The sequence below is a fragment of the Chamaea fasciata genome, unplaced genomic scaffold (assembly GCF_029207755.1).
Source record: "Chamaea fasciata isolate MVZ Bird 193981 ecotype frontalis unplaced genomic scaffold, bChaFas1.0.hap1 SCAF_52, whole genome shotgun sequence".
Lineage (NCBI taxonomy): Eukaryota > Metazoa > Chordata > Aves > Passeriformes > Sylviidae > Chamaea > Chamaea fasciata.
The window spans coordinates 117,533-127,341 of record NW_027094137.1 but is presented as its reverse complement, the minus strand read 5'-3'; the positions used below and the strand labels follow the sequence as shown (position 1 = coordinate 127,341).

The window sequence follows — 9,809 nt, the reverse complement described above, 5'->3', positions numbered from 1 at the left end:
GATAATGTCAAATCATTGTGGGGAAGGGTTAATCTTAAGAGTTACTAAACAAAGCATGGCCTGACACACTTGCATCTATTACAAACAGGAATGACGGCACTGAGTTTGGTGGGTCTGTTTATCAGAAGGTTACTAATAAGGTTGAGACATCAGTCAATCTTGCATGGACTGCTGGCAGTAACAACACACGTTTTGGTATTGCTGGAAAGTACCAAATGGATGAGAAGACTTCCGTTGTGGTAAGAATTTTGTTGCAGAAATGAGTATTTCAAGCTCCCCTAAATACTGAAAATTTGTAATGAAGCAGTTGCTTGAACTAGTTACTGAGGAAGTATGGTAGATTGCGAACTGTGGCTTCTGTTGTGGTACAAATTTAAATTGGGACCTCACACATCGTACTTGTGAACTTATGGAGGAAAAGAAATCTTAAATATAATTTTGTCCATAGTGAAATAGTCTGACTAGTGTGCTTGGAATAGCATGCTACTGTGCTGAAAAATGTCTTTTAAAAGACAATGAAAGTGTCCTTTTAATTCTTAAATCCATAATGTAAAACCATATTATAATTACAATGGTGGAAGTTTACCTGAGTTTACAGCCTTCTCCTAACAGTAAGTTAACCGCTGAAAGTTAGCTGACGTGTGTGTTTTAATACCAAGAACTGAAGTAGCAAGCATTTATGTTTCAAAACAACAATTAGTTCCAGGACCACTGAACCAAAATTGAAAATGAGAAATACTGTTGTTAAGAGCTCAAAACTTAGTAATGCAAAAAGGGGATTGCATATTCATGTATTTCTTGCTCATTAGAAGAAAAAAGAAAATCACTCCTGAGTGATGTGAACAAGACAGGCTCTGAGGGACTGCAGTAAGTAGCTCTTTAAAAGATATAAAGACATAATAGACGAGGCAGTGAAAAACAGCATGGCATTCTGTGAAGGCAGAATTCGCACCATTTGCTTAAGCTGAAAACTCCTGAGAAAAGGAAAAGATTGGAACATGCTTCTAAGAGAGGTTGGTCTCCAAGTAGCTCAAGAGTGTTAATGCATAGGCCACCTTCTCAGGGGACTGGGATACTTCTGTATGAATACTTACACAGTTTATAAATACTGTGATTTTTTTTTTCCTATAGGCTAAAGTGAACAATGCCAGCCTCATTGGAATTGGTTACACTCACGCCCTTCGACCTGGTACGCAGTTCTCACTGGTAGCAGCAAATGGTGTTAAGTACTACACTATGGTTTAATTCACTGTCATCTTAAGAACAGACTAGATGAACAAAGGAGCTAGAAGTCTACGCAGACTCAGAGAACGAAAGGATGTCTATGGATGCAAGTTCCTGTGGCAACTAAGCCACATTAGTGAGGTCAAGGACCTGAGGAAGAGCACTGTACTGGGATGTCAGTGCATGATGGTTCTCGTGACTTGCTTTTGTAGGTGTAAAGCTGACCCTCTCAGGCTTGACTGATGGCAAGAATTTCAGTGCTGGAGGTCACAAAATTGGGCTGGGATTTGAGCTGGAAGCCTAACATAGCTTTAAGTAAAACAACTGGTGGTGCTCTGGAAGATGAAGGAAAAGTGTACCCGGTGCATTTCAGCCTTAATATTACTCAGAAATTTGAAGAAGTGTGAACTTTCTACTCTGCCCAAGAATGACTTTAACCCAATGCTGAAGTCCAGAGTGTGCCAGCACAACAAAGGAAGACACTTGAAGGCATGCATGGAAGTTGTGATGTTTGTGCCACATTTCAGTTTCCTGTATTTTAAATCTGTTCCCAAAAAACCAAAAGAAAATCCAACCTCTCCCCATTATTGTATTGCATTTTGCATGTCCTATACTTCACAGCCTTTTATAAAAGGAGGTCTCTGTGTTGTAGTGGAAATTTGGGGTTAGAACAGAAGGAAATAAATTGGTCACAGTCAGAACACAAGGTTGGTGTGTGTTGACTCTCACCAAGGTTCCATCCAGCTGGGTTTTTTGGTCTTTTTTTCATCTTTTCATGCAACTTTAAGCATGGTTAATAGATAATCTGCAAATGCTTTGTTACACGATACCTGTACACTGAAGATTTCCTTCTTTGGTTTCTAGGCTAACATTCTTACACCTCTCATGTTTTAGAGACCTGCACAGTGAAAGCAGCTTTTTCCATTATAGTGTTATTGAGCGCATCAACAAGAGCAAACCAAAAGTTTACATGTTTTAGATAATTTTGTTCCCATACAGGAAACAAGTATTAGGTAAGTACAACCATTACACTTAAAGAAAAAAAGTGCAAATCAGCAAAGTTAAGCAATTAAGTTCACAGTTCATTAGGAAGGTGACATCTACTAGTGACTGGGTATACCTTGTCCATTGTTCATTAGAAAGCCCAAAATGCAGCAAAACAGCCACAGGCGATGCCCAAGGGAAGACGTATCAGGACAGAGATCTGCTGTCTTAAGGCACAATTAAGAACATTCTCCAAGCAGTTAGAACAGGCATTCCCTAGTGTATCTTTGTGAAAGTGTCTGAGAAGTGGATACTAAAAGCTAAGCCATATGTATCACATAAGCAGTTGGTGACAGTAGAAGGCAGTTGATATTCCCTTCTCAGAGGCAGCAGCTTTTCACAGTTGGCTTCCCAAAGCAGCATGGCTTCAGAGGCAACCAGAGTGATTCTACATCTGGGTTTGTTCTGGATTGTTTGTTTCTTCTACCTGAAGCTGCAGCCAGCTCCAGTCTAGAGCCGAAAGAATAAATGAAATTCAACACCAGGCTACAGTTGAGCTTTTTCTAAAATAAAGGTAAAGTGTGTTAAGAGTTATAAAAAATTTACTGGGAACAAGTTGGTCAATTTCATGATGAGCCATGTGACTGCTGTCAAGGAAACAACCTACTTGCACTCTCCAGTATTTTACTCTCTCTTCAATATTCTGCATTGTTAAATTAAGGATCCCTGACACCCGCTCATCCCAAATTTGTGTGCAGTTTTGCAGTAGTTTTGTACAACAGCCAAGTGCTTTGCCCCATCCTTTACTGTTTAGCGCAGCAAGTTCCCAGCATGTGGCTCCCAGTTTTGGCAAGCAGAGTAAGTCAGGCGGCAGATTATGAGGGAACCGGTGCTTCCTATCTCTGTGCATCTCCTACTCTCCCCCTTGGCCATGAGTAAAATGCAGATTTCATTTAGCTGTGTTAGTGGTGGCAAAGTTGCACATTCAGAACTTCGAAGCCAGGCACTTCCTTAGTCCATTTACAGAAGAGTGAATACATTACCAAGAAACTCTGCTCTTGATCCTTCATTGTGTCACGCATCACATTTTCTAGTTGGCTACAAAGTTTCCGAGATTCCAGCAGCAGCTCCTCACTGAAAGGGGCAATTATTACACTATTAATTTCTGTGGCAGTTTAAAGAGATGCTGCCTCTGTCATCAAGAAATACTTCTGGCAGATACGCTGCAGAACACTGAAGTTAGTCAGGTCATAGGCTTGTATTTCATACTGCAACTTGAAAAGTTGGTGGCAGCCCCTGATTTACTAAATGGGGGAAAGGAAATGTATTCCAAGATGGAATTGGGTTCTTATTAGGTGGAAACACTGCTGCTAGAGGAAAAGCTGAGAAGCCTATAAACTTAAGGATGGGGCAACAGGCAAAAACAAAACCAAGGTCTTTCATTCCAACTGGTAACCCAGTTCATTTAAGCAAGCCGGAACTACACATGCAGCAGTCTCAATGACACAGCTCAGCTACTGTGACCTTACATGACAATACTTCAACAGTTCTTGCTGGCAGTGTACTTCCAAGTGAGCCCAACCATCTCAGATTAAAGGAAGAAAACCAAAAAACCACTTTTGTTACTGAGGCTGGGGGAAGTGAAGCCATACATGATACCCAATTTTCATATGGAAGATCTGAAAGCCCCAGGAAGTCTTAACTACCAAGTAAACTAAGGTTGCTGACAATGCAAGCTGAACACAAAGTGTAAAATATGAGAAACCCTGTGTGCCATTATTGCACAAAGCAGGAAGCCTAGCTTTGTAGTGGTGGCATTAGCAGCCGAAGAACTCCAGACTTTGCCTCACCTTTTTCTTACAGATTCTGATAAATTGAATGTTCCAGAAGGGACTTGCAGCAGCAGTTGACCTGAGCTACCAAGACGGGATGTGTTCACGCTCTCTGGACTGCCAGTAACAGGACCACGCACTTTACTCTGAAGAAAACACAGAATATTCAGAGTGCAATTGTTCCCACTAGTTTTCAGCAGCCGGGAATATGAGACAACCTGGAACTTGGCTTTCATACTGATTCAAAAGAAAGAAAAGAACCATAGGATACACTCAATTTACTATTGTTTCAGTAGCCTGTGCTACAAACCATATTCTCAGGTTAAAGGGGAGTTCTTATTTTACTTACACAAGCAATTTTCAGCAAGTTCCACAGTTCTTTCTGTCGTTTCTCCTGAAGCCTAACAACTGTTTCCTCATCTTCACTCATCAGATTCATCACTTTCTCCACTCTGGGGAACAATTCCAATGCCTTCTGTTTGCAAACTACAGTTTTACTATTAAAAAAATAAAAACTAATCAGATCACACATGGGCCACTGCAGTAGGAGAACAGTTCTGAAGTTAATGATTTTCTGTTAACACTGCAAGATCTCAAGAGCCATATGCAATGAGTTTTAAACCTTCTCTTGCTGGAAGAGAAAATACCTTCTCTCAACTCTGAATAAAATGTGCAAAGCTCACCTGAGCTGAGCATAAATGACTCAAACTTCTTTTTCAAAGGTCTGGATTGCCTGTAGAAGCAGTCGTACTATTTCCTGGCTGTCACCGCCTGTCCTCTGATCTGGAATGAGAGCCAATATTACACAGAAAGGTCGGTTTATAGGACAGAATGAGAAGATTCTTAGCGGCTCATTTCCACTACTGCTTTAATCCTGAAACAGCCAAAGTTCAGGATATGCGAGTTTGAGTGGGATGAATTACACTGAATTTTAGCCACCTTCTTCAAAATTTAAAGAACTTGAAAAGGGGAGTTGGGACTGGATCAAAGGAACAGTCGTGTCTTTCATCCTTTCTACCCAGAAAGGTTGTTTGTTGCTTGTGGCAACAGCCTGCTTGAGAAGAGCTCCAGAGGAGTTTCGAGAACAGCTCACAAAGCACCAAGAAAGGAAGGCTGGCCTAGTGTGGAACTGACTCCCTGACTTCCCTCTCGAGAAAAAGGCAATCCAGGAGAGCCCATGTGCTGCTAGTGTCTGGGCAGGCCTAGAAGTCAGATAATTTTCTCAATGATCGTTACTACACCTCCAAAGTTACACACAAAGCAAGCTGACCTCGAGCTAAAGCATCTTTTACCTCTTGGCTTCTCTCTGAGTCTTCGGTACAGCTCTCTGGCTTGTTCTTCTCTAGAAGAAAAAAGCAGGAAAGAAAAGGATTTCCAAAGAACCAAAACATGGAACAAATAGTTTGAGAACTCAAATCTTTTCTATACCTGTCTGCCATTTCAGAACAATGACAGATGAGTCAAAAAACATCTTTAGTGTTAAAGTGCTCCCAGTCCCCCACAATTTGGGTGGAAGAAACAGCCCTTTCACTGTCCTCTAGTGAGTAAGCTTAGCCAGAAACACTCCTGCATCTGAAGCTCAAGGTAGTTCAACTCACAAATCCTCCAGTGTTCCTCCTTGTTTACGACCTAGCGGGCTTCTCTGCAGGTCCACAATGTCTGTCTGCAGGGCCATCATCCTCTTCACTACCTGCTCCACATCATCTTCCTGAAAGCAGGGTAGAACATAAGCAACACAACAGTCTCATACCTAGAGACACTACCACACACACTCACACTGGTTCTTCCTTTCTCATTCTTAATTCTAAACAAACCAACAAGATGCAAACAGCAGCCTTGGCCAAAGACAAATGAGTCGTTTCAATTCAAGGAAATTCCAAGAGGTTTCTGGGGCTTCGCCAAGATCTCCCGTTTCCCCCTAAGCCTTACAACAGAATGAGCTTCATGTAGTGCTAATAATGGACAAAAATTGTGCCACACAAACCAAGGCAATGTGAAATCTGACATCAGTGCAGATACAAGGGGCTTCTATTTAAGGCAGGGACAATGAAGCTAAAGGGGGAGGAGGGGAGAGATAACAAAAACAAACCTCTTTATGACTAGCAGTTAGATTTAGAAACATACCCTCCTACAAAGTTCCACAGCTTGCTCCATCCCTTTCCAGACAAACAGCAGCTTCTCAGAAGCTACAGGAATCAAAGAAGAGTGACTGGCTTTCTCAGGTTCACAGAGAAAGAGGCAGGTGTTTTTGTGAGGATAAGAGTCATGAAAAGACCCGTTTTCCAGATGCTATACTCACTAATTCCAAACTCAATCTGCTCTTTATACTTTTCCAGGTCAATTTGGATGCTTGTTTTAAAGAAGTCCAGCTTTGCTTCCAGCTGCTGAGAAAGGGAGGCCATAGAATTCTTCATCTTCCAGAGGGCACTATTGTAACGCAACAGATTCATCCTGCAAGGACAAGAAGTTCCTATTAGCCTCTGAAAGTAGAAATCCACCAGGCTTTCATTTACATCCAAAACAGATACTTGAGACAGCGGTGAGGACAAATGCAGTTGTGCCAAAGGGCTAACTCTCCACTTTTCATGAATTGCATACAGCTCCAATCACGGGCTTCCCCATTCCTACAGGGTCCCATTTCTGTCTTCCCTTCCACCAGCGCACAAAGACAGAGATAAGTATTGTGGAGAAACGGCCACCGTACATGGCTGCTCGCTGCCCCTGCTGAAGCCGATTACAGTCCTCTTTCAGCATCCGCATCGTCTGCCAGATCTGACCCCACACTTTGCGCAACTGGAAAAAGTGGAGATTCTTCTTTGGATCCTGAACTGAAAACAAAGGAGGTGGGAGAAAGGGAAATGGTCATATTAGCGGGAAGCAGGAATACTGTGTTATCACAAAACAGACCAAAACACTGCTCCTTTGAGGGGCATGTTACTGCCTGCAAAGCCTAGAGCTGGATAACCCCTGTGCAGCTCCCCTAGCATGTCAAAATCAAACACCTCCCTTTTTTAGTTATTCTGATAAACTGAATGAATGACAGTCCATTTTACCGCTTCTTCAGTCCCAATACGCAAAAGCTCCCTCTACTCTTTGTGCACGATACAGACCACAAAACACAGACACCCCTCTCAACACTGACCCCGGCCCGCCCTTCATGCCAGAGGAGTCCTTACGGATGCAGCCAACACTTTCTGGATGAGGACGCAAGGCCACCTGAGCCTCAGGAAATTTTCTTGTTATCAAAGAGGAAGAGAAGGTCTGTGTCTGCTGCTGCAGTATCATTCACCTGCAGAAGACAAAAGACCCAACCAGGTTTTCTTGGGAAGAGCAAGCCTTGGCAACACCACAAACAGAAGAGTCCTCCTCAACCAAACACAGAGCACCAAAGGCAACAGGCTGCCTACGCTACAGTGGCTGTTAGGTCTGTGAGGTTACCATGACAAAAGCATGCCACAACAGCAGGGAGTGCTGTGATCCCAAAGCGAGTGCAGTGACTTCTGATTCACTCAAACTCAAGAAAGGAAATACCGAGACTCACTTTGCCATCAGCTGTATGTTTAGTGACCAACTTCTGAGAAAACAATTCAAGTCCTGCTTCCTGCACTAGTTCCTGGTCCTGTTCTGGAATTCCTGTATCTGACTGAATCCTGGCCTTCACACTCTGCAGAGTCTCTTCCTCTGTCACAGGGTAGGTGTGCACAGTTCCCATAACCATGTTCAAAACGTGAAGCAACTACAAGAAGAGTAGCATGGCATGAGAAAGGCTGAAGATACATTGGTCATCTTAGAGCAGAGATTGAGGGACCGAAAAAATGACCACCAAGAAACTGTTCAAAGCACTTGTCAGAATCAAGAAGTCACTTTACAGCTACTTCCTAACATTATGGCAAAGTTCTTGTCCTCCATCAAGTGGAAGAGAGTTAAATATGGCAGTTAAACATGGCAGTTAAATACCTGTAGAATCCTCTATCAGAATATGGAACCAAGCATGCACAGAAGCTCTTCACTACTCCCAACAAGCTCAGGGAGTATTTGTCCTCAAAGAAGCAAGAGGAAAGCACCTGTCACTAACGGTCAGGAGACAGTTCTATGAGTTTCTGCCTCACTCTTCCTCCTAAGTCTAGGATTCAGAGGCTCAGGAAACTGCTCTCTGGAAAACTTTTTAGGCTAATACAGACATATTGCTTACCTTCAAGTTCAAAATGCCATCCAATGCTTTGAAACACCCATTGGGTCCATAGGTAGGATCTGTACCTCTCTGACGTGGGTGCCACATTAACATGAGTTGCGGCCATTTCTCCAGCCTCCCAGACAAAACACTGAGCAACAAAAACCAGGAGATCAGAAAAGGTAAAAGTGCATTGGCAGTAACGATACGGCCTGTTCTGTGTGGGAGGACTGACAGAACTGCCCCCCTCCTTCTCCCTCCAGCACTCCACCTCTCCCCATCACAAAGGCAGCGTTTAGAAGGCAGAAACCAAGACTACACAAGTCTGAAGAGCGACAGTAGTACTGCCTGTGTCACGCACTCAGTGTATTCACAGATTAACACAGTAAGGCATACAACACAAACTTGGTCCTTTTGCAGAAGAATCAGTTTATCTCAGCACAGCAATTTCTAGTACTCACCTGTTTAGATTGTTGGGGCAGGGCAAACTGCTAGAAAACTTGACTTCTCCAGATAAGTCTTCTGAAACAACAATATCCAGCTCACTCTTCTGACGCACTTTTGCATGCCTAATGTGAGCGAGTACAATGGTGAAAAAATTGCCCGCCTTTCCCAGCCTGCATGCTAGTAGGCTCTTAAAAGCTACTCTTGACATATAATACAGATGCCACTTTGGTTTCTGTTACCTGCCCTGCGGGAGTCAGCCCTTATCCCATAGAGCAAGTCTCAGGAATGCTGAACTTGCTCAGGTGAGTCAAGCCCCTGTGAAAGGGGTCACTTTCCAAAAGGGCAAGAAACATAGGGATATTATCCTCAGAATCAAGGGACCACACTTCTGCTTCCTGTAAACAGGAAAGTCACATCATGCCCACTTACCACCCAGCCACAGTTCACTCACCATTGCACTGGCTGCCAGTTGGGTAGGAATGGTCGGAAGCCTGTAATGCACTCAAAGGCAAGCGTGCCAAAGCTCCAGGAATCCACTGTCACCCTATACTTCTGCTGTTCCAGCAGCTCTGGGGCCTGATACAGTTTACACGCATGAGACAAAGCCAGATGGCTTTGGCCAGAAAGCTCTTAGCTTTCTCCGTCCCTTAACAACTCATTAACATTTGTACAAATAATTAAAGACATTACTGAACACTGCCTCTCACGGGCTTTAAGACCCTCCTGGAGTGAGTAGCATAGGTTACTGGCACTCCTGCTTATTTATAACAGATGCAGGTAGCACAAAACCCAGTCTCAGCAAAATCCAGCATCAGCAAAAAAGCAGTCACCTTTGCTAGCTTCAGCACCACAAACGCACCCCATACCGTGCAAGTACCTAATCCCAGCCCAAAGCTTGGTAACAGTTAATTCTATCCCTCTAGAAAGCAGTAGCTGCTCTTCTAGCTGAATTCCTTTCTTACCAAGTACTGCAGAGTCCCAACAAAGGATGTGCACAGGCTCCCCTGATCCAACTCCTTAGCATAACCAAGGTCAATGATTTTGTGTATTAACTGAAACACACAACAGAGAATAAGAATGCCAGACTGAAGTCCTGTTAAAAGCACATCATACAGCAGAAAGAAAAGGTCTGGCTCTTCAAAGCTATGCAG

The 9,809-nt window shown here is 43.2% G+C and overlaps 1 long non-coding RNA gene across 1 annotated transcript; it reads right to left on the bottom strand.

Moving 5' to 3' along the window:
- Positions 1-2,353: 2,353 nt before the first annotated feature.
- LOC136304142 (uncharacterized) lies at positions 2,354-4,229 on the bottom strand. The gene is made up of 3 exons (XR_010724398.1): positions 4,059-4,229; positions 3,252-3,342; positions 2,354-2,718 (listed from the first exon to the last, which is right to left on the bottom strand). It is a non-coding gene; the product is annotated as an uncharacterized lncRNA (long non-coding RNA).
- Positions 4,230-9,809: the final 5,580 nt, after the last annotated feature.